Raw genomic sequence first — 26,693 nt, 5'->3', positions numbered from 1 at the left:
ACACTCACCTTTCATGGAAAGTAATGATTCATGTCACATAAAGTTCAGAGGGGCAGTAGGTCCAGGGTAAAACTGAATTCCAAACATCTTTTACAAATTATTTGATCATTGAATAACTACTTCTATTCCTGAACAAACTGTTCTTTCTTCTATTTCTCTGCCTTTGCTCAGGATGTACCCTTTGATTGAAAAAGTGTCTCACACCTTACTCCCTTCTCCCTAAGTTACCCTTCTCAACCAAACAAAAAGGAAAAACTAGCACACAGTAAGCGTTATGTAAATATCAGCTACTAATTCATCATTATTATCTTTAAGGATTGCTTAAAACATTATTCATAATAGACATAAAATGCCTGCATATTTGGTCTCCCACAAAAGAAATGCTTACTAAGTGGTTATTATTATTAGCATGTAATTAAGACTTCTTTCTATGTCTGTCTCCCTAGCAGTTAGGTACTTAAGGGTGTGCATGATACCTTCATGTATTCATTTAACAAATATTTGTTAAACATCTGAAATGTGCATGGCATTGTGATGTGTATCAGTGGAGATACTTGGAGGACCAGCTAGTTAGGGTTTCAGAATTTCCTAAACTACCTGCCTGAGTTATTAGTACCCCTGTCATTTTTTGTATTTCCTATCACCAGGCACTTTTCACACTTTATTTAAAATATCCAATTGTTTGTCGTGTGGAGTCAGAGAATGCTTTCCTTGCCTTATTAATTATTGTGCCAATTTCATAAATATTAATTGATCAACTTATTAAGCCTTCTGCTTTTATATCTAGAAATCATCATTGTATCTATAAAACACTAACATGTTCATGAAAATTTTCTCCTATAGTTATTAGCCTTAGTTTACAAATTATCAAATTTTTGAACTAGCAGATTATATATGTTATTTTTGTTAACTAATTTTCAACAACTCACATACATGATTGGTTAAATACTGAAAATATATTTTGTGTATATAGCCTTTTATGTTTTCCAGAATACAAAAAGAAAGATAGGAAGTTATATGAAGATATTATTTCCAGGTTGTGATGTGAGATACTTTTTTCAGTTCAAGATCTAAGTCATTTGGAAGATAACAGTAAAGTAAAATCATAAACTCCAAATTATCATTTGCTAGGTGAGACTTCTCAGGGATCTCTGGATAAAAAATTAAGTGGACCTTCGATCCAGGTTTCTTTTATCAGGGTCAACAGCCCCTAATTTTCATCATAACACTCAGACTAAACCTACTCAAGCAACTTTTCAGCTTAGAGAATAAGTAATTGCTATATATTCATCTTAAACTCTACTCACATTTTTAATGGAGAAGGGAAGTTACAATTCCATGCTAATCGCAGTCACTGAAAGTAAAAGACGAACTTTTTAGTATCTTCATTTTATCCCCAACCTCTATACCAAAGCTGCTTTTTAAAACAGGAGATTTGAATGGCTACCATCAGAGTCTTAAGCTGCCAAAACAGATGCAAGCAAAGAAGACATGTCTATACATCAGCCGAAATTCTGCACATATTAAAAGATAGGTAAAAATTAACAATCTTACAGTAATTAATTTCAACCTTTGTTAGTTGATAGAATAAATAACATCATTATATGCATGTAATCTTCTTCAACAATAGAACCTATTTTAAAGACTTTTAAGATATAGAAATAGTTTTAGCTTTTAAATCCTCCTAAGAATTTTCTAAAATTCATCTATATGTTCTGCTCACACTTTCTCTCCATTAAGACAAATCACATATTCTTTGATAATATCACATCATTTCCACTGACATACTAATGGATCCCACTGTGTGTTACAAGTTGATGGCTATATGATTCATTTCTATGATAATCTCGCTTTCATTAATATAACAGCTCCAAATGTAGTACATCAATTCCTGAGATATCCACATTCACATCCTAATGACTTTTTCATCCCTTAATGGGTTTTAAAAGAGAAGAGTCACATTGTTCTGGAAAAAAAATAATAAACCTCACTAGGAGACTTAAAGACTTAAATCAGCTACATTACTAGTGTCCTCAGCAAAATGGTAATGATTCAAGAACGTAGTGATCCAAAAATTTGCATACATGCAGAACATTTCCTCAGCTCTCAAAGAACATAACAAAAAACCGACACTATGGAGAATAAAATTAAATTCTCAAAGTAATTCAGCACATATTGTTACCTATTCTAGATTTTAGTAATTGTACTATGAAGATACTTAGTCTGGTATTGGTGGGCCTGGGAAATTATAGGTGGGCTTCAAAGAGTAAGTCAGTCCCCTGATGGTATAGAAGTAATATGTTATATATGTGTATATTTATGGAGATAGTACATATCTTTCATCACATTCTAAAAATAGTCTTCATGATCAATACACATACAAATATATATAAAGACCTCATTGTTTGTCTACTTCTATAACATAAACTAGAAGAAAACAGATTGAGTGCTTAGACTGTAGGAAGTGATTCATATGTAAATAGACTATGGGAAGAAATGGAAATAGTACTTTTAGCCCTAATCATCTATATCACGAGTACCAATATGAATTTGGAATTTTAAAAAAGAGAATGATACAAAATTATAGTTTTGACTTAAGGCAGAAATATGAGTTAAAATTATAATACAGCAATAGACGATTATACCATTTTCATAAAAAACAGACCTGTTGATATTTTCATGGAAATAAGTTGGAGAGTCTGTGTTCAATGCTGAAAGTAAATGGAAGTAAAAATCTATGTAAAGAGGTTTAAGACATTTTTATCTTAAGAGTTGGCGTGGGGCTCATGCCTGTAATCCCAGCACTTTAGGAGGCCAAGGCGGGTGGATCACGAGGTCAGGAGTTCGAGAGCAGCCTGACCAACATGGCAAAACCCCGTCCCTACTAAAAATATAAAAATTAGCCAGGCGTGGTGGCATGCATCTGTAATCCCAGCTACTCAGGAGGCTAAGGCAGGAGAATTGCTTGAACGCAGGGGGCGGAGGTTGCAGTGAGCCGAGATGGTGCCACTGCACTCCAGCCTGGGCGACAGAACGAGACTCCTTCTCAGGAAAAAAAAAATAAGTTGGCATAATAATTCCTTTTCTTGTGGGATCTATCCTTGAGAAAAATATCCCACTTTGGGGAAAACCTATCTGAAGACCAAAACATGGGAGGAAAGAGATAAATTCATCCAAATAAGACAAAGAGATGGTTTTTAATCAGAGAGAAAAAAGGAATACAAGAGGAGCAGGAGAAAGAACTTAGAGAGGGCGAAAAATTGAAAAAGTTTGGAAATAAAGGCCAATAAAACTTCCTGGTGGAAGAATAGGTAAATAAAATTAACAAAAAAAATGATGTGCAAGAGCAGATAGAAGTTTTTTGGGGATACACTTACACAATTTTGGTGGTCCTTGTTAAAAAAAAAAACCCAGAATTTTAAATCTCTAATTAGAGAACAAATCTTTGGAGGAAACATGTAAATTGGGGCCCCTAAAGCCATAGCTTTATTAGTTTCATTGAAATTCAGGACAAGTCATGTCTAACTTCCATTTGAATTTCTTATATGCAGAACATCTACTAAAATTCATGTCTTCCGTCATGCACCCATATGTTCATCACAATGCTATTCACAATAGCAAAGACATGGAATCAACCTAGATGGCCATCAATGGTGGATTAAACAAAGAAAATGCAGTACAAATACACTGTGGAATACGATACAGCCATAAAAAATACATTTCCAACAATGTGGATACATCTGGAAACGTTTATCCTAAGCAAACTAACACAGGAACAGAAAACCAAATATCATATGCTCTCACTTCTAAGTGAGGGCTAAACATTGGGTACAGATGGATACAAAGACAGAACCAATAGACACCGGGGACTACAAAAGGGAGGAGAAGGGAGCAGGAAAGGGGTTGAAAAACTAACTTTTGGGTACTATGCTCACTAGCTGTGTGGGGAATTCATTCATACACCCTTTCCCAGCATTGCATAATATACCTTTGTAACAAACCTGCACATGTACCCACTGATCCTGAAATAAAAGTTGAGACAAAAAGTTCATGTCTTCCTTACTAACAAGTTTATCTTCCTGGCAGGCATTGAGGCATTGCATTAGACAGGAGATGCAAGGGTTCTGATTTTCATGGAGGTAATATAACACGATGGTTAGGATACCAGGGAGTCACTGCAGCCCTCATAAGTTACGTGATTTTTTTGTCAAGTTACTTAATACTCTATGATTCTCTTTCCTCATACATAAGATGGGGATAATATAGGACCTACTTCATGAAGCTATTGTGAAGATAAAGTAAAATAATATTTAAACACTTGATATTGTGTATTAAAGCTAGTAAGTGATGAGCGAAGCTATTATTATTACCTGTACTACAACTATTTCCATCTCTATTACAAGCCAATGAACTTAACATTATAACAAGAAGGACCCTAATCCTGGGCAATATAATGGCAGCCCTTGGAAGACTAACTAGGATCTTCTATCTCTAACAATACATTAAATTCATTTCCTTCTTAGAGAGACTGGAGCAATGGCACAGGGAAAGATGGAAGGCATAATATATCAGGAATTGAGGTTGAATTGCAAAGTTCAGGAATAATTATTGTGCTGGTTAAATGACATAGTACTTATTAATCTACTAGGGAGAGTTTTGTGAAAGGTTTCCAGAAATGTGCCACTCTACTCCACTCTTAGCCTTGAACTCTTTACTTTTAAATGCTTGGATTAAGATAGAAAAAAAAAAAACGATGTGCTCATATTCTAGGGTGAAATAAAGTCACTAGAATATGCACTCCTTGAGAGCAAGCACCTCACTTTCTTGTCTACCATGTGTATCTAATGCAGATGCTCAATAAATATTTTGTCAATGAATGAAAATCCAAAACAATTTTAGTCTGGATAAACTGAATCTTTATTTTTTTTAAAAAAAGTGATAAATATGACATTTTTGACATTTAATTTTATGGTAACTTGAGAGAGATAAGGCAATTGAGCTGAAGCATATGTTAGAAAGAAGAAAAAAAGGTTTTATTTGACACTGAACACCATTTATTTAATGTTATAATAAAATCCCCAAAGCTTCCTCAACCCTGGGCTCTATTAATGTCTGCTCTGTAACTAGGGACAAAAGACTGAGCTAAGCTACTCCCTAATGGTTCCAAGTCTATGCAGTACATAAATTGCACTCAGTTCTCAAAATCATATTTGAATAGAAAAAGAAGACACAGAAAAGTTACCAACAATCCAAATAATAAAGGGTCTATAAAACAAGTCAGGTAAGAAACGGTTAAGGAAATTATGGAGTGTATCCTGGAGAAGACTATAAAATAGCATGCTACTCTTATATAAACTTGTGAAAGCCCAGACATCCGCATAGCTCCAGATTTAGAGAGATAGGATCAATAAATATAATCTATAGGAAAGCAGATGTGGAATCAATAAAAGGTAGAACAAATATTTCTAACAAGGAAATAATTCAAATCATAATGGTTTTGAGAGGTTGTAAGTTCTTTTCAATGAAGTTTCCAATCCTTACTTCCTTTATTTATTCATTCATTCAAGTAAATGTTTAGTGCCTCCCTACATGTTTGATATGATCTGTCTCTGTTTAACAGCAATTTTATTCCCTAATTCCTATTCATATTTTAGGTCTAAGCTTAAATTTTATTTCCTTAGACTTTTCCTGATCTCAAAATTTAAATAAAATCTCTCTTTCATCAGATTTACTGAAGTATAATTTACACACCATGAAATACACCCACTATCAGTGTAACAGTGAGTTTTATTAAATTAATATATGTTTAAAAACAACATTCCAATTCTATTTTAAAACATTTCCAAAAAGTTCCAGCATGATGATTTGTTGGCAGTCTCCACTCCCAGCACCAGGCAACCACTGATCTGCTTTCTGTCTCTACAGTTCTGTCATATGTAGAAACTTACAGGTTGAATCATTACATACATAAGTATTCTTTCACTTAAGATGTTTCTGAGGTTCATAAATGTTACATGCACCAGTGTTTTGTTCCTTTTCATTTCCAGAAAATATTCCATTGTAAGGATATGCTTCATTTTGTTCACATATTCATCAGTTGGATATATTTGGATTGCTTTCAGTTTCAAGCTATTATGAACAATGCTACTATCCACATTAACATAGAAGTCTCTGTGGAAAGATTTGTTTTCATTTCTATTGGGTAAATACCTAAAGGTAAAATTTCTACATCACATGGCAAGTGTATGTTTAACTTTATAATGATATAATAAAACTGCTTTCCAATGTGGCTGTGTTACACTCCATTTCCACGAACAATGTATCAGGATTCTCATTTCTCTATATTCTTGACAGCACTTGGTTTTCTCTGTCTTTATTCATATATTCTGGGTACAAGTCCTTTCTCAGATATATGATTAACATATACTTTCTCAAATTCTCTGGGTTGTCTTTTCTTCTCTCTTACTAGTGTCTTTTGAGGAATAAACATTTAATTTTTAATTTAAAGTCTAATTTACCATTTTCCGTCTATGGATCTTGCTATTGATGTCAAATCTAAGACCTCTTGGCATAACTCAAGAACACAAAGATTTTCTTTGTGTTTTCTTCTAGAAGTTTTATACTTTTAGTACTTACATTTAAGAATATGATCCATTATGGGTTAATTTTTGTTACTGGTGAAGCAAGAGTTTTAATTCCTTTTTTTGTTTTATTTTGCTTTGCTTTTGGCATAAGTTATCCAAATGTTCCAGAACTGTTTGTTGAAAAAAAAGTCATTTCCCAATACAATTACCTTGGCACTTTTGCCAAAATCAATTAGCCATAATGATGATAAGTATGCCAAAATCATGGACACCTATATATTCCTTATTGTGCGTAACAATTATTGAAAAATGCATGTCTTTCACAAGCAGAAGCATGACAATTCATATGCATTCAGTTTGTTCAATAAACAAGCAATTGTTGTATATTTACAATGCAGGAAATTTTGTAAATATAAAAGTAAATGAGACATAGAATCTGCTACCAAAAAAAAAAGTTTATAATCTAGATTAGGAAGTGACAAAGGTCTCAAGAGGGCAAACATAAAGTGGCATGAATACTTAGGTAGAAAGAGGTTACCTCTATCTGAGGATACCTGCATAGGCTCCATACAGGCAGTGGCATTAGGGACAGAACTTGACAGATGGGTGGGACTGAATTCTATAGAAATAAGTTGAAGGGCATTTCAAAATGAGGATAAAGCCTGGACACAGGCAAGGTGGCAAGAGAGTGGGGAAAGGGGAAAGTGGGGTGATACATAAAAAATATCCAAAAGAAGCAAGATTGTAATATGGAAAATAAATTTGAAAAGGTTAGTCCCACACTAAAGAATTGGATTTTATTTTCTAAGCAATAGGAGCAATGGGAGTTACTTAAGGTTTATGAGCAGAAACATGTCATGATTGATGCTTATATCTGTGCTAATACAAGTAAAAAACTTAAACATTTACCACCATTTCTAAAATTATTTAATTTCATGTAGGAGATGCTATAATTCAGTTCTTGTTCTAACAGTTTCTGTGCTTATTATTTACCTGATACTGATTAAATTAGAATAAATTATTTAGATTTGAAAATTCTAAGTTCATTCATCTATACATTCAGCATATATTTATTAAGTGTCTTCTATATGCTGGGCACTGGACATGTACTGGTTTAAAAAGAAATATAAAGGTGTATGTTCACACTTCATGAAGTATATTTACATACACATACATAATATACTCACACATCACACATGTAGATTTACGTATATTAACTAAATCATAATGATTGTTAAAGAGCAATAGCATCTTATATTTGAATAGGTTTTAAATTTTATTTAAAGCATTGAAATTTTATTTCACATGTACATTAACCTATTTAATCTTCATGAAGGCTATTTTAAGACAGTATTACAGGCCTCACTTTACACATGAGAGTATTAAAGAACACAAAATTAACTTCATACAAGATCATAAAATTAGAAAGTCAATCTGGGTTAGACAGCTCTAACCCAGATCTCTTGATTCTAAACCCGGTACTCTTACCATAGCATGTAGAGGTTTTAAATTATAAATTTTTCCTAAATTAATATGGAGAAATTTATGTCTGGCCTAATCCATGGCATAATATGAAACACTGAAAAAACTATCCTGTCCATTTTGGTACATGTCTTGGCCACTTTATTCTTCCTACTCAAACAGCCATCCCACACCACTCACACACACACTGCAGAAGAATGCTTAATAAATGCCACTCTAGTCTAATTCTGACTGCTTGGCCCTGTGGGTCACACACACCACTATCTCACACTCCAAGCAGTAAGGAGAAGATTTGGTGTCTTAAGAGAAAAGTTGTTTGTCAAGAAGTTTTAAAAGCTCAGCTCCAAAGCCTCTCAGGGTAGGAAGAAAAGAAAAAAAGAATTAATTGAGAGCAGAGAAAACCTGGTGAGGTCTATAAACAGGTCAGAGATTTTTAATTGCTTAAAAACTGTTGAACTTGGCCCTAAAATATATCCTTAATTCAGGAAGCCAGCCTCAAAGGAGATTCATTCTGGAATCACATATAAGAACCAAGATGTTGAGGTTTAATGCTTCCTAAAAATAAATCATCATTTTTCAAAGCCACAATCTTGCTGTTGCCATAACACTGTGATTTTAGTTGGTCTTGGAGAATTAGATTTTTCTTTTTAGGTATCCCACTTATGTTTTCCTAGAAACATTTAGAAAATTTCTAGTAATACCAATGGTATTATATTAGAAATTTACTTTAGCATAAAGTTAATGTTTTCACTAAGGAAACATTAAGAGTTCTGCCAGAATCATAAAAGTCTACATGAGAGTTATCACATGCATGCCTTCATTTTGATTCATAGTATTTTGGGATTTCTTAGGAGCAGGAGCCAAATAGCTTAATCTAGATCAAATGGGGAGGAAAATAAATTCCTGACTGCACCTCACATATGGCAAAGAAGCAGAATGCTAAGAAACTACTAAGTGAGAATAGTCCTAGAACATGTATGACACATTGAAAGGCTTAAGAGGAGTGCAGATTCCTGAAAAAAAAATAATTTAAACAAAACATTTTTGCATTTTACACTTTTGTGTCTAGAAATTGTGTCTTTTTAAAATTAAACCTACGTAATCATAAGGATAACAAAAATAGTAACTAGTTTACTCTCTGGGAAATTAGCATAGCATAATCTCTTGAAAAAAATAAGCATATTGGTTTTTTATTTTGAAATAATTATATATTCATAGAAAGATTAAAAAAGAAGTTGAAGAGGTCCCATGCACCTTTTATCCAGCATCCTTTAATTTTAACATCTTGCATAACTATAGTACAAGATCACAAGGAAACTGATACAACCCGCAGAGTTGTTTCAGAATTTGCCAGTTGTGCATGCATTTGTGTGCGTGTGTTTATATTTGCAGGCAATATTATCACATGTATATATTTAGGTAACAACCATCACAATCAAGATATGGAACAGTTATATCTAAAGATTCCCTTGTGGTGGTTCTTTAAAGCCACATCCACTCTCCTATTTCTAACCTTTTGTGGCAACAATTTGTTTTCTATCTCTGTAGTTTTGTTATTTCAAGAGTGTTATGTAAGTGAAATCATGCAGTATGTAACCTTTTATGATTTTACTGGGCATTATTCTCTAGTGATTTTCAGTAGTTTTTTCTTCTTAATTGCTGAGTAGTGTCCCACAGTGCAAATGTACTACGCTTTAACCATTCACTCATTAACAGACGTTTGGCTATTACCAATAAAATTGCTGTAAACATTCATGGACAGGTTTTTGTTTAGACATATGTCTTCATTTCTCTGAGCTAAATGTCCAAGAGTACAATCAATAGGTCACATGGTAATCGCATGTGTTAAACTAAATTAAATTTGGCCTAAATCTGCTGCCATACTAAGGGAACCGCAAGCAAACTTAGTGTGTAAACAAACTGAAACCTAACTCGAGAATATATTTCTGTAATCAGAATCTACTGTAACAAGAGTCATAGCCAATCACCAGCAGCCAAGCTGCAGCCAATCACAGGCTGCCAACTGATCAGACCATGTGAACATAAGGCAAATGCTGAGCTGTAAACAAACCAAGCTGTTTCTATATGTTACTTTCTCTTTCTGTCTATAAATAATGTCTGCCCACATTGTTGGATGGAGTTCTCCAAATCTCTACTGGCTCAGGGTGCTACCCAATTCATGAACTGTTCTTTGCTCGGAGTTTACGTGATTATTTGCTAAGCTGCGTTTATCTAAAGTTTTTTCTTTAACACAGGCTGATTTTTATAAGAAACTGCCAAACTATTTTCCATAGCGACTGTACCATTTTACATTTCTACCATCAAAATATGAGTGATCCCGTTTCTCAGAATCCTCATCAGCATCTGGGGCTATCACTGTCTTCTAGCCATTCTGACATGGGCATAGTTATATTTCATTATGGCTTTAATTTTTATTTCCCTAATGTTTAATGGTGTTGAATATTTTTGCATGAGATTATTTGCCATCTGCATACCCTCTTCAGTGAAGTGTCTGCTACTCATTTTCTGACTGGGTCATTTGTATTATTGTTGAGCTTTCAGTTATTTGTGTATTCTAGCTACAAGATATTACAGATATTTATATTTTTGGTCAGATATGTGGCTAGCAAGATTTTCTCCAGCACATAATTTAAAAAAAAAAAAAAAGAAAAGAAAGAAAAGAAAATTGGGAGACTGTTAGATGTGATATGCAATTAAATTATTTCTTCCAGGGAACATGAGAGCCAATCAGCACTCATGGGTTTTTGTCAGAAATACAGAGAACACACAGGAATTTCAGGGTTTGAAAAAATAATAAAGAGCACCTGAGAGTAAGAAATTCCTATCATATTTTGTCATCATTCTCAAGATTAATCTCTTTGTGGCCCCATGACTAAAAGCATCAAGCAGCTATGAAAACTTGTCTCTCCATCCAGTTTCTGTGACTGATATTCCATATAACCTCAGAAGGTAGCTCTTTTTCATAGAAATGTGTTTATTCAATATATGAGAATTACATTACTTCTGGGTTTGTATAATACTCTAAATCTAGAGAGAGTAGTATTTCCAAAATTTTTCTTCTGACACAATGAAAATATTACTGGTTCTAATGTATTCTGACTTTGTTACAGTCACTAAAAATAAGCCAACCTGAAATTCTCCAACCCCTAAAATTTTATTTCAAAATGGCATACTAATTCATAAATTTATTTTAAATTTTACCTCAAAATCCTATAACACAGAAAAAATATAATTTGAAATATTTTTCTTCAAAAATCATGAAACAAAACTTACTGTTAAAAGGACTAGAAAACAAATATTAAATGTCTTTTAGTACAATTAAAAGAGAGCTTTCATTTTAATTTTTGATAGACAATTTATGCATCAGGAGATTATCAGACATACTAGAAATGACCTGTGATTGTTTTTGACTCTCAAATCAATATCCTCACCACATAAATGCTAACTTTAAGCAAAATTTTATATACACCATAAAAATGTAGCTTATATATTTTGTTTATATAGCATCATTTAGTTGAGAAATGGTATGAAATAAACTTGTTTTACATTTACATTCTTGGGTTTTATTTATATGAGTAGTGCTATTGGACATATTCACTGTATAAATGCCAGTGAATGATTTTAGAGTGTGTGTAAGTGTATATGAAATTTATTAGGGTGGAAACAGTAGTATGTTTTCAAATAATCGACATAGAATGTCTGAACAGTGAGACATGACATCAGTGTGAGTCAAAACAAAATAGAAGTCCAAGACAACTTTAGAAGAGAGAGAAATCAATTAAAAAGTGTTTAAAAATTGGATGATTCTTGGAACTGGGAACAGGCGTCTGCGCTACTTGGTGACTTGTTGATAAGCAAGTACGTGCCTAAAGCTAAGGAAAAAGTAATGGTAGTCTGCCACCTAGAGGGCAGTTCAGTCATTTTTAACAGCGTGATACATTTTAATGGCATTGTTCCGGACCCCAGATCCACAGGCATAGAAAACCTTCCCAGCAATTTTAACTTTTGCATTAAAAGAGGGGATTTTTTTCCTTCTGAGAAAGGTTCAAAAAGCTAATCTTTTTAGCTGCCAGGAAGTGAACTGTATTCTGGTGTGTGGAAAGCATAGAAAGAAAGCCACTGCAAGCTAAAAGCCTAATTTAATGGTTTTCTGTGTCAAGCAGAATTTGGTAAAAAAAAAAAAAACATCCAGAATCAGACATTACATGGAATTGAGTTTGAAGATGTGCTTGATCTTGTTAAGGATGAACAAGATTGGAGATCAAGTGTGGCTTGGAGAGGAACTACTATAATAGCCAAACATTGTTATATAGTTTCATTTAAAATCTGAAATGGTAATTTTTTTCCTGAGACATCTCTGAATAAGCACTTACAAAATGCTTTTAAAAGGTAATTCTACAAGATAAAATGGTCTTTCTGCACTAAAAAAAATTTTTAATCTCATATTTCTAGAAAAATAAATAAGGAATACCACATTATTTACTATAACTTTTCCTGCCTTTTGTTTCTCATTGTTTCCATTATTCAGGTCAATAAAAGAAATAAGTTGAGATGGACACACGATAAAATTTAATTCAAGGAATGACAATTTAATAAATATTTAAAGGTTACTTCTGTCTCAGTCTACTACTTCTCACCACTAGCAGCAAGCAATCCGTACTCTACAACAGAATACATGTATTCACATAAATTTGACAATTATACAGTGGCAAAACACGTCTAGTGTTTCACCATTTGCAACATTAAGGTGGTTTTTTTGCTGAAAATTGCTGCTGTAGGCAGTCACTTTAAATATGTAACATACAAAACTATAAAACTTTTAGAAAAAACTAGGAAAACATCATCAGGACATAAGGGTAAGTAGAAGAAAAGCTCTTAGACTTGACATGAAAATATGATTCATAAAATAAATGATTCATGAATCGTAAAATAATTTTTTAATTAATTTTAAATTTTTAAATAAATTTATAAATTTATTCATAAAATAAATTGGACATCAAAATTTAAAATTTTGCCCTGTGAAAATGCTGTTAAAAAGATGAAAAGACAAGCTAGAGATTAGAAATAAATATTTACAAATATCTGACAAATAACTAATATCTAGAGTATGTAAAGAACTCTCAAAATTTAACAATTTTTTAAATTTAATTAGAAAATGAGCAATAAACATTTCACCTAAGATGATATACAGAGAGTAACAGAGCACATGAAAATATGTTCAACATTATTAGACTTTAGGGAAATTAAAATTAAAGCCAAAATGAGATATTACCAGTCTATCAGAATGGCAAAACAGGAATAACACTAAATGATTGTAAGGATGCAGAAAACTTTATCTCTTATGATTTTCTTATGAGATAATAATTTGGCCGCTTCTTATAAAAATAAACATGCAACTATATGTAACCCAGCAATTGCACCCTGGGGCACTTATCAGAGAAAACTAAAAATTTATTTTCATGGCAAAATGTGTAAATATTTATAGCAGCTCTATTTGTAAGAACCAAAAAGTGGAAACTACCCAAATGCCTGCCAATGGGTGAATGGTTAAACAAACCATGGTACATCCATACAATGGAATACTACTCAGCAATAGAAAAGAATGAACTATTGATGCAGGAAACTTGGATGGATCTCAAGGGAATTATGCTGAATGAAAAAGCCCAATCCCAAAAGTTATATACTGTACGATTTCATTCATACAACATTCTTACAATGATAAAATTATAGACATAGAGAAAAGATTAGTAGTTATGAGGGATTAGGGAGTGGAGTGGAGATGGAGGGAGAGTGTGGATAGAAAGGCCAACACAAGGAATCCTTATGGCGACAGAACTGTTCTCCACCCCGACTGTAGTGGTAGTTATGAGAATCTACACACGTGAGAAAATTTGATAAAACCAAAGACATATGCACATATACATGAATATGTGTAAAACTGGTGAAGTCTGAATAAATCTGTGGACTGTACCAATGTCAATTTCTTGGCTGTGACATTGTAGTATAGTTATGCAATATGTTACCACTGGAGAAAAATGGGTGGAGGGTATATTTCTTACTAATACATTTGCATCCGCAGTTATCTCAAAATTGAAAGTTTAAGAAAAAAGAATAAAAGCAACTAATAAGTTCAATAAAGTGCAGAATATATAAGATATGAAGCAAACTTAATTTTCTCATTAAATATGCAGGAGTTCAGTGGAAAAAGGATGTAGCAAGACTACATGTAACCTACGGTAAATGTATATGTTTGTATATTTTCAACATTATTCTCTGTTAAATCTTTAAAAGTTTTACTAATGAAAATGTAAATGGACTAATTTCTTTGCTTTTCCATATTTGTTGTTAGAAGAATTACTAAAACTGGGCAAAATATTAATAACTCACACAGTAGGGAGGAAGAAATCCAGTATGTAGCAGACACTTCAATAATAGGCCTGAAGTGAGATAGCTATCTATCCTTAGAAAGGACTATTTGCAAGGTGGGCCATTGGATTTCTGGAGTGTTCCTACCATTCTTTAACAGATAAAGGTGATATACTGTACCTAAAATATTCATACAAACAATGTGATGTCTACTGAACACCTGTTTTTCTTCTGGGAGTCTAGAATTTGGGTATGTAGTAAGTAGAGGATATTTAGATGACCAGTCACCAATAAAAGCCCTGGGAACTGAGTCTCTAATGAGCTTCTTGGGTAGACAACATTTCATGTATATTCTCGCAACAGATTGCTGAATGAATTAAGCACATCTTGTGAGACTCCTTTGGGGGGGACCCTTGGAAGCTTGAGCCTGGTTTTCTGTGAACTTTCTCCATGCACCTTTTTCCTTTGCTGGTTTTGCTTTGGATCATTTTACTATAATAAATCTTACCATGGCTATGGCTCTATGCTGAATCTTATTAGTCCTAGTAAATTTTGGAATCTAAGGTAGTGTTGGGGCCCCTTAACCATTTGGATAATAAGAATAAAAAGGAAGAAATGCACTCTGCCTTATGACCTCTAGTTCTCAGTCTAACAGGCCACCCCATCCAGTTTCCAACTTACTATTCTGAGATTATATCACTGGGAAGATTCAAATCAACATTAAAAATCTCTTTGTGTAAATCCTATCAAGGCTGAGCTAGGGATTAAATGGAGCTCCTCTGTATGAATTTTGAAGTAGCTATGCCAACTTTTAACTTCACAGACAAGAAGGCTACTTTATTATTTAAGCACATGGATAAACACAATCTCTCATTCATATCAAAGTTGTCTTTCAAGCACCTTTGACCATCATTTTTCTTATCTCCAATTAGCATAAACTTCACAGAATTTTTTTTTTTGATACAGGGTCTTCCTCTGTCACCCAGGCTGGAATGCAGTGGCATGGTCACCACTCACTGCAACCTCAACCTCCTGGACTTTAGGTCCTCCCACCTCAGCCTCCCGAGTAGCTGGTAGCTAGGACTACAGGCACATGCCACCACACCCACTAACTTTTTTCTTTTTTTGGTCTAGACATGGTTTTACCATGTTGCCCAGGCTGGTCATGAACCCTTGGGTTCAAGCAATCCACCCACTTCATCTTCCCAAAGTGCTGGAATTACAGGCATGAACAACTGTGCCCCATCAGAAATATATTTTTTAAAATAAAGAATAATATATATCTAGAACTGCAGAAACAAATGAATTTTTTATTTGTGGTTGTTTAATTAAAATAAGTGCACAGTAAATAGGAAAAATATATAGATGATTTTATATATAGATGATTTCATCACAAAATCCTGGTGACCTGAAATAGAGTGATGTAAAGAAAGACTGGCCTATATATTTACCTCATGCGCATCCCAAAACTTGGGGGAAATGACAAATATATTTGAGAATAAATCCAAAAGTGTTGGAAAAACAAGGGTGGGTGTTATCAGCAGATCAGAATCAGATGGGTTGGTTGAGATTGATGGGGAAAAAGAAACAACCATGAAACCTCCTATCCCAGTGCAGGGGAGAAGAGGGGCTGATGGAGATGTTTTCTGACAATCTACCTGGGGATCAACAGTGTCCATATCATGTGCTTTCTGTTCTCTACTGTAGCTTTTCCATGGCAAGTAAGTTCATAAGGCTGACTTCTCTCATCCAGCTTTAACATCAATGAAACAAGCATTTTGTTCTCTATTTAGCTCTTTCATATATTTCTCCTTTACTTCAGAACCTGTAAAGAATGGGTGTGGTCAGCAATCACATGGAGACTCTACCTGTGATTTACACAGTGTCTACCACAGTGTTGCCCTCACAGGAGAAATTTAGCAAATGCTAAATGATTGACCAAAAAAAAATTCCTTGTCAATCTTTCAGAAATGGTCACAATTTAAATTTTACAGGTTAATGCATGTTCTTACTTATTAGTGGGAGCTAAACATTAAGTACTCATGGGCATAAAGATGGCAACAACAGAAACTGGGGACTTCTGGAGTGGGGGAGGAAGGGAGGGATAGCAGAGTAACAAACCTATACATGTACCTTCTGAATTTAAAATAAAAGTTGAAAAAAAAATGTTATAGGCTGACTTCTCAATATAAATATGTAGCTAGGCCTTGGCTTCCAAAAGAATTTTCTAATTTTGTTTTTCTTAGAGGTAGGGTCTCATTATATTGCCCAGGCTGGAGTGCAGTGACCACTCACAGGCACAATCACAGTGCACTATGGCCTCAAACTCCTGGGCTCAAGCAATCCTCCTGCCTCAGCCTCCAAGTAGCTGGGACGACAGGCACATGCCACCACATGCCCAGCTTGCCTACATTATTTTAAACTTATTAGTTTTATATTGTAAAAACATTACTCTAAAGAATTAAGCAATTTTCTTAATCACAAAATATGGTAACATTAATGGTCCAATTTTTACTTTATTTTACATATGATTCCAATGAAAACAGTTTTACGTATGGTAAAATTTCAAAAAGCCACAAACTCTTAGCAAAGGAAAAAATATTCCTACCTCTCCAGCCCACACTGTCAATCTTGTTTTTTGTTTGTTTGTTTGTTTTCTTCCTTTCTCTTTTTCAGAAGTCAGTCAACAAATATTTTAGTGTCTTCTATATGGCAGGCTCTATCGAGGTGCTGGAGAATGTCACAGAAAGGGAATATCTCTGCTTCAGGAGAGCTTACATGTTAAGGAGAGCATGTAGGATTAGTTGTGGCCTTGAGTGACAAAAACGCTAAAAGTTTGAAAAAAATTGTAAAATGTGTTTGCAGTTTCAGACTAGTTATGGTGGCTCCATGATTATCAGGCTTACCAAATATTAATGTGATTGTATAGGTTCTGCACTGCACAAGTCTAAAGGGTATCATTCATATCATAGGCATTGTATATTTTAATTAACTATTCTACACAAATGGAAGTATTTATAAGCATATGAACTTCTTAAATGAGGAGAAACATTTCTCTATTCCACACCCTCCTCTTTTAGCTCCCACCTTGTGCTACTTATTCCAGCTCCACAACTCAGCCTACAGGGGAGAAAAGTGTACACTTCCTCCCTTTAAGGGAAATTTCTACAGGTTACATATTTTACCTGTGTTCATATCTCGTTAACAGGACTTAGGCACATAACCACACCTAGCTGCAAAAGAGGCTAAAAATGTGCTTTTTGTTCTGGGTTGCCATATGTCTAGTAAAGATCAGAAGCTTTTCTGGTTCCTGTCAAAATGCTGAACTAAGGTAGCTGCTATTCTCTCCCCAAAAATAAACCATGGAGAAACTACACATATTTATATACTTATACATAGTAGATAACCAAGTTTTTAAAATTGCATTTCATACTGCACACTTGAGGAGATCCATATTTCCCTGTGTTGGCTACAGTATCTTTCACAATACTGTGCAAAACACAAGCACTCAATAAATATTTGATGAAAGATTGACCAAACCCACTTCCTTCTGTGCCATGCTAGAAAGAAAGAGGAAAATTGGTCTGCTTGATAATTTCTCCATATACTTAAAGATTGACATCTAGTCACCTCTCAAACTTATCTTCTGAAAGAACTAATCTCCTTTTCTTTATCTTTCCTTATTGATTTGGGTCCTGAAATATTAATTATCTTCTAAGCATTGCTGTAGATTCTTCCACCTTGACCAAATAAACAAATCTGATGAGCCCAAAAGGCAATTAATTGCTCCATAACATAGATTACCAGATTCCATCAACTGTCTACAACAGATTGAATATTCCGTAGGCATTTTTATAGAATCAAAGACCTGGAGGTAGAAATCTTTTACCATGGTTTTAAAAAGCCTATGCATTCAATCAACACTTTTTGCTAAATTCATCCTTAGAATTTATTTGCTTTCATTTTTATTAATGTCCTAAAACAAAGTATCCTTTAGTAATCAGAGCTTTTAGTGCTTTGTCTGAGTTCCCCTTAACAAGCCAGCTGGCAAGTTTCAAACCCCTCGAGAAATCTACAGAGTACACATTTCTATTTCTGTTTATTCTTATGCTGTACTTGACTGTGGAATTTCATCTTCCTGATAACTCTTCTACTTGTACTTGGGTAATAACTAATTTAACAAAACCTAAATCTGAGAAGAGATTTAAGGGATCAGGAAAGCTACTTAGCCCCTTGAGTTTGCTGCAGTCCTCTGCCCTAAGAGCTATATTTTCTTGAAAATAGACTGTTCTGCAAGGTGACAGGTTAAAGCCCAGGAGTTCTTAATGTGTTTTTTTTTTAAATAAGGTAACTTTAAAGAGGGTTTTGGTGATGAAAAAGCACACTTTTAAAGTCAAAAATCCTCTCTAACCTGCCAACTTTGCATTCATTCATTCATTCATTCATTCATTCATTTTTAGAGTATCTATTGTGTGCCAGGCATCCCTTAAAGCTCTGGGAATACAGTACTAAACAAGAGGTCTTCGCTATCATTGAAATTAAATAAAAATCCAATTATTTTTTAGCTTACTTATTCTTTACAATATGAAATAATACTACTTCAGCTCAAGAAAGAATTTATGCTTTGGTGTGTAAACTTGGTTGCCTGAGTTTGATTCCCTGAACTGAAATATAAATATATGCATTGTCAAAAGTACTTTTTATCCTTTTCTCTGAGTCATTTATGGCTTTAGTCAAAATAAAGTATATAAAGCCAAAGATACAAAACTTCCAATAGAAGTGTTAACAGAATTTTAATTTATCACTTACTTTTCCTACACATGTAGGAAATAACATTGAAATGGTTAGAATGAGTTCACAGGGCACCTATACACACACCCAACAACAAATTCTTATATCTTTAGAGTATTGTATTTAACTCTGTTGGTAAATGCATAGTTTGAGCTGTAGATGCATATTTTGAACTATACATTTATGCTCATTTGAAGCATTATATCATATTATGATAGCTAGTAGACTGCTTAAGGGCATCCTGTCAAATCTCATTGGTATGTATGTTGAAACATAGATCATAAAAGCAATAGTGAATAAGGAGAGTCACAAACATTTTAGTTTGTCAAGTGAAATTATCCAAAAACAAATAAAACGTGGCTAAGGATACATATAAAAACTATAAATATTTAAGGGTCACTTGCAACATGCCTTCCTGTGTTCTTTGCACTAAAGAAAATATAACTGCTATTATAAACCCTCATTTGCAAGGTGGCCTTTTTAAACTGTGGTTACCTACTTTCTTATTAACTATAAGAAGCACAGATCCACATATTTAAGCTGAATTTCTTTTAAAGTTTACTACCAACAAATGTAAATAGATTTTGACTTTACCAAATAAAGTCTCACATGATTTCGTGATATTAGCTATGGGTTTGTCATATAGGGCAACATTATCTTTTAAAAATACAGGAGGGAAAAAGGCTTCCACAGACTGTATTTGTTCATTCTCACACTGCTATAGAGAACTACTGGGTAATTTATGAATAAAAGAGGTTTAATCGACTAACATTTCCACAGGCTATACAGAAGCCATGGCTGGGAAGGCCTCAGGAAACTTACATTCGCGATGGAATGTGAAGGGGAAGCAGGCATGGTCTTCACAGGGCCAGAGGAGGAGAAAGAGACAGAGCAAAGGGAAAAGTGCTACACACTTCCAAACAACTGGATCTCGTGAGAACTCTGTCATGAGAACAGTAAAGCAGAAGTTCACCCTCATGATTCAATCACCTCCCACACATGGGAATTACAAATTGACATGAGATTTGGGTGGGGACACAGAGCCAAACCATATGATTCCACTCCTGGCCCCTCCCAAATCTCATGTGCATCTCACATTTCAAAACAAAACCATGCCTTCTCAACAGTCCCCCAGGTCTTAACTTATTTCAGCATCAACTCAAAAGTCAAAGTTCAGTCTCATCTGAGACAAGGCAAGTCACTTCTATCTATGAGCCTGAAAAATCAAAAACAAGTTAGTTACTTCCAAGATACAATGGGGGCATAGGCATTGGGTAAATGCTCCCATTTCAAAAGGAAGAAATTGGCCAAAACAAAGGGGCTACAGGCCCCATTCAAGTCTGAAACCCAGCAGAGCAGTCATTAAGTCGTAAAGCTCTAAAATGATCTCCTTTGGCTCCATGTCTCACATCTAGACCACACCAATGCAAGAGGTGGACTCCCAAGGCCTTGGGCAGCTCCACCCCTATGGCTCTGCAGGGTACAACTTTTGTGGCTGCTTTCATGGGCTGGTGTTGAGTACCTGTGGCTTCCAGATGCACACTGCCAGCTGTTGGTGGATCTATCATTCTGGGGTCTGGAGGATGGTGGACCTCTTCTCACAGCTCTACTAGGCAGTGCTTCAGTGGGGACTCTGTGTTGGGGCTCCAAAGCCATATTTCCCCTCTCAACTGCCCTAGTAGAGGTTCTCCATAAAAGCTCCACCCCCAAAGGAGGCATCTGCCTGCACATCTTGGTGTTTCCAGACATCTACTGAAATCTAGGCAGAGGCTCCCAAACCTCAGCTCTTGCCTTCTGTGCACTCACAGGCCCAACACCATGTGGCAGCTGCCAAGGCTTGGGGATTCCAACCTCTGAAGCAATGGCCTAAGCTGTACCTTGGCCCCTTTTAGCCACAGCTGGAGCTAGAGCAGCTGGGATACAGGGCACCATGTCCTGAGGCTGTGCAGAGCAGTGGGGCCCTCGGCTTGGCCTACTAAACCATTTTTCCTTCCTAGACCTCCAGGCCTGTGATGGGAGAAGCTGCCTGGAAGGTCTCTGAAATGTCTTGGAGGCATTTCCTCATTGTCTTGCCTATTAACATTTGACTCCACTTTACTTGTGCAAATTTTACACCCAGCTTGAATTCCTTCCCAGAAAATGGGTTTGCTTTTCTACCACATGGTCAAGCTACAAATTTTCGAAACTTTTATGCTCTGCTTCCCTTTTAATAAAAGTTCCAATTTCAGACCATCTCTTTGCAAATGCATATGAGCTCACAGTATTAGAAGCAGCCAGGCCACCTTTTGAATGCTTTGCTGCTTCGAAAATTTCCTCCACCAGATACCCTAAATCATCTCTCTCAAGTTCAAAGTTCTACAGATCTCTAGGGAGGGGGCACAATGCCATCAGTCTCTTTGCTAAAGCATAGCAAGAGTGACATTTACTCCAGTTCCCATTAAGTTCCTCATCTCCATCTGAGACTATGCTAGTCTGGACTTCATTTTCCATATCACTATCAGCATTTTGGTCACAATAATTTAGCACGTCTTTAGGAAGTTCCAAACTTTCTTTCATCTTTCTTTCTTCTTGTGAGCTCTCCAAACTGTTCCAGCCTCTGCTCATTACCCAGTTCCAAAGTTATTTCCACATTTTCAGGTATCTTTAGAGCAATGCCCCACTCTCTGGTACCAATTTCCTATATTAGTCCCTTCTCACACTGCTATAAAGAACTACCTGGGACTGGGTAATTTATGAATAAAAAAGGTTCAACTGAATCACAGTTCTGGAGGCTGTAAAGGAGGCATGGCTGGGGAGGCCTCAGGAAGCTTACAATCATGGTGCAAGGCAAACGAGAAGCAGGCACAGTGTTCATATGGCCAAAGCAGGAGAGAGAGAGAGAGAGAGAGAGAAAAGGGGAATGTGCTGCACACTTTCAAACAACCAGATCTTGTGAGAACACTATCATGAGAACTGCAAGGGGGAAATCTACCCCCATGATTCAATCACCTCCCACCAGGCCCCTCCTTCAATACATGGGGATTATCATTCAACATGAGATTTGGGTAGGGACATAGAGCCAAATTATATCACAGACCAACAAAATAAAAACAGGGAGTTCCTCATCTCTAGACCAGTCTTATAAGACTGGAGAGTTCTTATAAGGGGAGTTCTTCAAGTTGAAATGACGGGTTGCTAAACAGCAACATGCAACCACATCAAAGCATAAATCTCACTGGTAAAGATAAATATATGGACAAATGCAGAGTAATGTAATACTGTAGGGTGGCACATAAAACATTTTTAGCCCTAGTACAAAGGCTAAAAGATAAAAGTATAAAAGATAACTATAACCACAAAAATTGGTTAATAGATACATAGTGTAAAAGAAGCAAGTTCTGACATCAATAATATAGTGTTGAGAAGGAAGTAAAAGTATAGAGGGTTTTCCTTATGCAATTGAGGCTATCAGCTCAAATAGGCTATTAGAACTACAAGAAATGTTATGCTAACATCATGGTAACCACAAAGAAAAAAACCTATAGCAAATACAAAAAAGATAAAGACAAAATAATCAAAGTATATCACTACAAAAAAAAATCAAAACATAAAAACAGCAAAAGAGAAAAAGAACAAAAGAACTAAGAAACAGAAAACAATTAGCAAAATGGCAATAGTAAATCCTTACCTATCAATAATTATTTGAAATGTAATGGATTAAGTTCTCTAATCAAAATATATAGAGTAGCTGAATGGATTTAAACATATATATTGAGCTATATAATGTCTACAAGACATTCAAATTTAAGAGCACAAATAGGCTGAAAATAAAGAAATTGGAAATGATATTCCATGTAAATGGAAACCAAAGAGAGCAAGGGAGGCTATATTTATATGAGACAAAATAGACTTTATATCAAAAACTGCTGCAAGAGAAATGAAGGTCATTACATAAAGATAAAAGTGTCAATTCAACAGGAAGCTATAACAATTACAATATATATGGACCCAATATTAGAGCACCTAAAATATAAAGCAAACATTGGGAGAGCTAAAGGATATAGATAATACAATAATAGGAGACTGCAACACCCATTTACAATAATGGACAGATAATCCAGACAAAAATATGAAGATGAGAAATAAAAATAAAATCCTAAGTCCCCAACCAACTGAATGGACCCCCACTTAACTAAGGGGTCCTAATATAAATCATGAAAACTGAATTCTTACCATGACAGAATAGGAGATGAGACATGCCTCATTCTACCCTCTCCCTCTCTGAACACCATTAGGCTCTCTTTCCTAAGGGCTAAACAGCAACCAGCTTTTTGAAAGAACTCACTCTACCCCGGTATCAAGGGTTGCCTGACTCTGCTCCTCCCTTTTGAAGTTTTAACCAGCACTTGTTCCTGCTAAAAGACCACTGACCACAGAGTGATTCTGGCCAGTCTATGCACATTGCACAGTGAAGGTTTTCATGTCTTCTGCTTTACCTTTTGGCATCAGAGGGCCAAAATTTTCATGCTTGCATCATGCTAACACTGCTATTTTTTGAACATGGGTCCCAGGGAGGGGCCTGAAGCTCAACTGTACATGCACATTTCTCCTTTCATAAATACTCATGACTACTCCTATAGCTTATTAAATATGTATATTTGGCTACCACATTCAGCATAAAGCCCTGTGTTATTCTTTCTACCTTTGAAGGATCTGTTTCTGGCTTCTGACTAGAGGCTATGCTTCCCAGCCTGTAAGAATGGCCACCCTGCAGGCTGTAGCCCTTTATAAGAAATAAAGCTCTCCTTTTGAAATTTCTGAACCTTGTCATTGTTCAGTTGACAAAGGAAGCAGCAAACTTGAATAACACTATAGACCAAATGGACATAACAAACAGAACATTCCACCAACAGCAACAAAATACACATTCTTCTCAAGCACACATGGAACATTCACCAGGACAGATCACATGCTAGGTGGTAACAAACCTATCTTACATACTTAAGATTGAATTTATCCAAATAACTTTTCTGAACACAATGGAATAAAACTAGAAACCAATAACAAAAGGAAAACAGAAAAATTCACAAAAACAACTGGGTCAAAGAATATATGAAAAGAAAAATTAGAAAATATTTCAAGACACATAAAAATGAAATGTAACATAATAAAACTAATGGGATCTAGCAAAAGCAGTACTGAGAGGGAAGTTTATAAGAATAAATGCCTGCATTAAAAAAGAAGAAATCTCAAATAAATACCCTAACATTACACCTCAAGGAATGAGAAAAATAAGAAGAAACTATACCCAAGGGTAGCAGAAGGAAGAATATAATAAAGAGTAAAGCAGAAATAAATGAAATAGAGAATGGAAAAACAACACAAGGAACAGCATAATTGTTTGTCTTTTGAAAAGACAAATACAATAAATAAAACCTTAGCTAGACTAAGAAAAAGGAAGAAGGCTCAAATAAGTAAGTCCATAATCAATGCTACCAAAATAAAAAAGATAGTAACGGATTGTTATAATCAATTGTACACCAACAAGCTTATCAACCAAGAAGAAACAAATTTCTAGAAACAACCTACCAAGAATGAATCAATAAGAAACAGAAAGCCTGAGCAGACCAATAAAAAAAAGGAAAAATAAAATATAACAAAAAAATCAGTATTCAAAAATTTCTCAAGAAAGAAAAGCCTAGGACAAGAAAGTTTCACTGATGAATCCTACTAAACATCTAAAGAAGAATCAATTAAATCCTTCTTAAACTTTTCAAAAAATGGAGAAGAAAGAGTACTTCCAAACTTGGTTTATGAGGCCAGCACCAAAGCCAGACACAGATATCACAAACAAAGAAAACTACGGGCCAATATCTTTGCTGAACATGACTGGAAAATTCCTCAAAAAATATTAGCAAACCACATTTAACAGCATATTAAAATAATTATACACCATGATCAAGTAAGATTTATCCTTGGGATGCATGGTCAACACATGGAAATCAATTAATGTGATAAATGACATTACCAAAATGAAGGAAAAAAAATGGCACAATCATTACAATAGATGCAGAAAAAGCATTTGGCAAAAATTTTATACCATTTTATCATAAAAAACACTTAATATATTTGGTATAAAAACTTATACCTGAGTGTGGTGGCTCATGCCTGTAATCCCAGCACTTTGGGAGGCCAAGGCAGGAAAATGACTTGAGACCAGGAGTTTGAGACCAACCTGTGTAACATAGCAAGACTCCATCTCCACAAAAAATCAAAATAAAATAAAATAAGCTGGGCATGGTGTAGTCCTAGATACTCAGGAAGCTGAGGCAGGAAGATCACTTGAGCCTAGGAGTTTGAGGTTGTAGTGAGCTATGATCACACCACTGTGCTCCAGCCTAGGTGACAGCAAGACCCTGCTTCAAAAAAATTTTTAAAAAAGGAACATACCTCAACAGAATAAAGACTATACATGAAAGCCCCAGCTACGTCATACTCAATGGTGAAAAACTGAAAACTATTCTTCTAAAATCTGGAACAAGGCAAGGATGCCCACTATTGCCATTTCTATTCAACATAGCCCTAAAAATTTTAGCCAGACCAATTAGGTAGGAAAAGAAATAAAAGGCATGTAAATCAAATGGAAGAAATAAAATTATCTGTTTGCAGATGACATGTTTTACATGTAGAAAACCCAGAAGACCCCACAAAAAAAAAAACTATTAAAACGAATATGAATTTTCAGGAAAGTTGCAAGATACAAAATCAACATACAAAAATCAGTTGCATTTCTATACACTGACAATGAACTATCCAAAAAGGAAATTAAGAAAACAATTCCATTTACAAAATTTTTAAAATACTTAGAAGCAAATTCAACCAAGGAAGTAAAAAATCTCTACTGAAAACTACAAAACATTGAAAAAAGAAATTAAAGCAGATGTAATTAAATTGAAGGACATTCCTATGTTCGTTGAAAGGATTGATATTGTTAAAATGTCCACACTATCCACTACCCTGTAGATTCTGTTATCTACAGATTCAATGCATTCCTATTAAAATCCCAATAGAATTTTTACATAATAAGAAAAATAATGCTAAAATTCATTTAAAAAAAAAAAAAACAGAACAGATCCTAACCAGCCAAAGCAATTTTGAACCAGAATATAATTGGAACCATCACACTCCTTGGTCTTAAAGTCTACTACAAAGCTATAATAATCAAAACAGCATGGTACTGTCATAAAAACAGACAGATCGACCAATGGAACAGAATAGAAAGCCCAAAAATAAACTCACACATGTACAGTGAACTGATCTTCAAAAAGAGTGCCAGGAATACACAATGAGAAAAAAAAGTCTCTTTAATAAATGAGGTTGGGTAAATTAGACATATACATGCAAAAGAATAAAATTGGTCTCTTATTTTGCACCATATACAAAATCAACTCAAAACTGATTAAAGATTTA

Source organism: Pan paniscus, chromosome 3, assembly GCF_029289425.2.
Source record: "Pan paniscus chromosome 3, NHGRI_mPanPan1-v2.0_pri, whole genome shotgun sequence".
Taxonomy (NCBI): domain Eukaryota; kingdom Metazoa; phylum Chordata; class Mammalia; order Primates; family Hominidae; genus Pan; species Pan paniscus.
The sequence above is the reverse complement of the archived record's forward strand: the minus strand, read 5'-3'. Positions refer to the sequence as shown.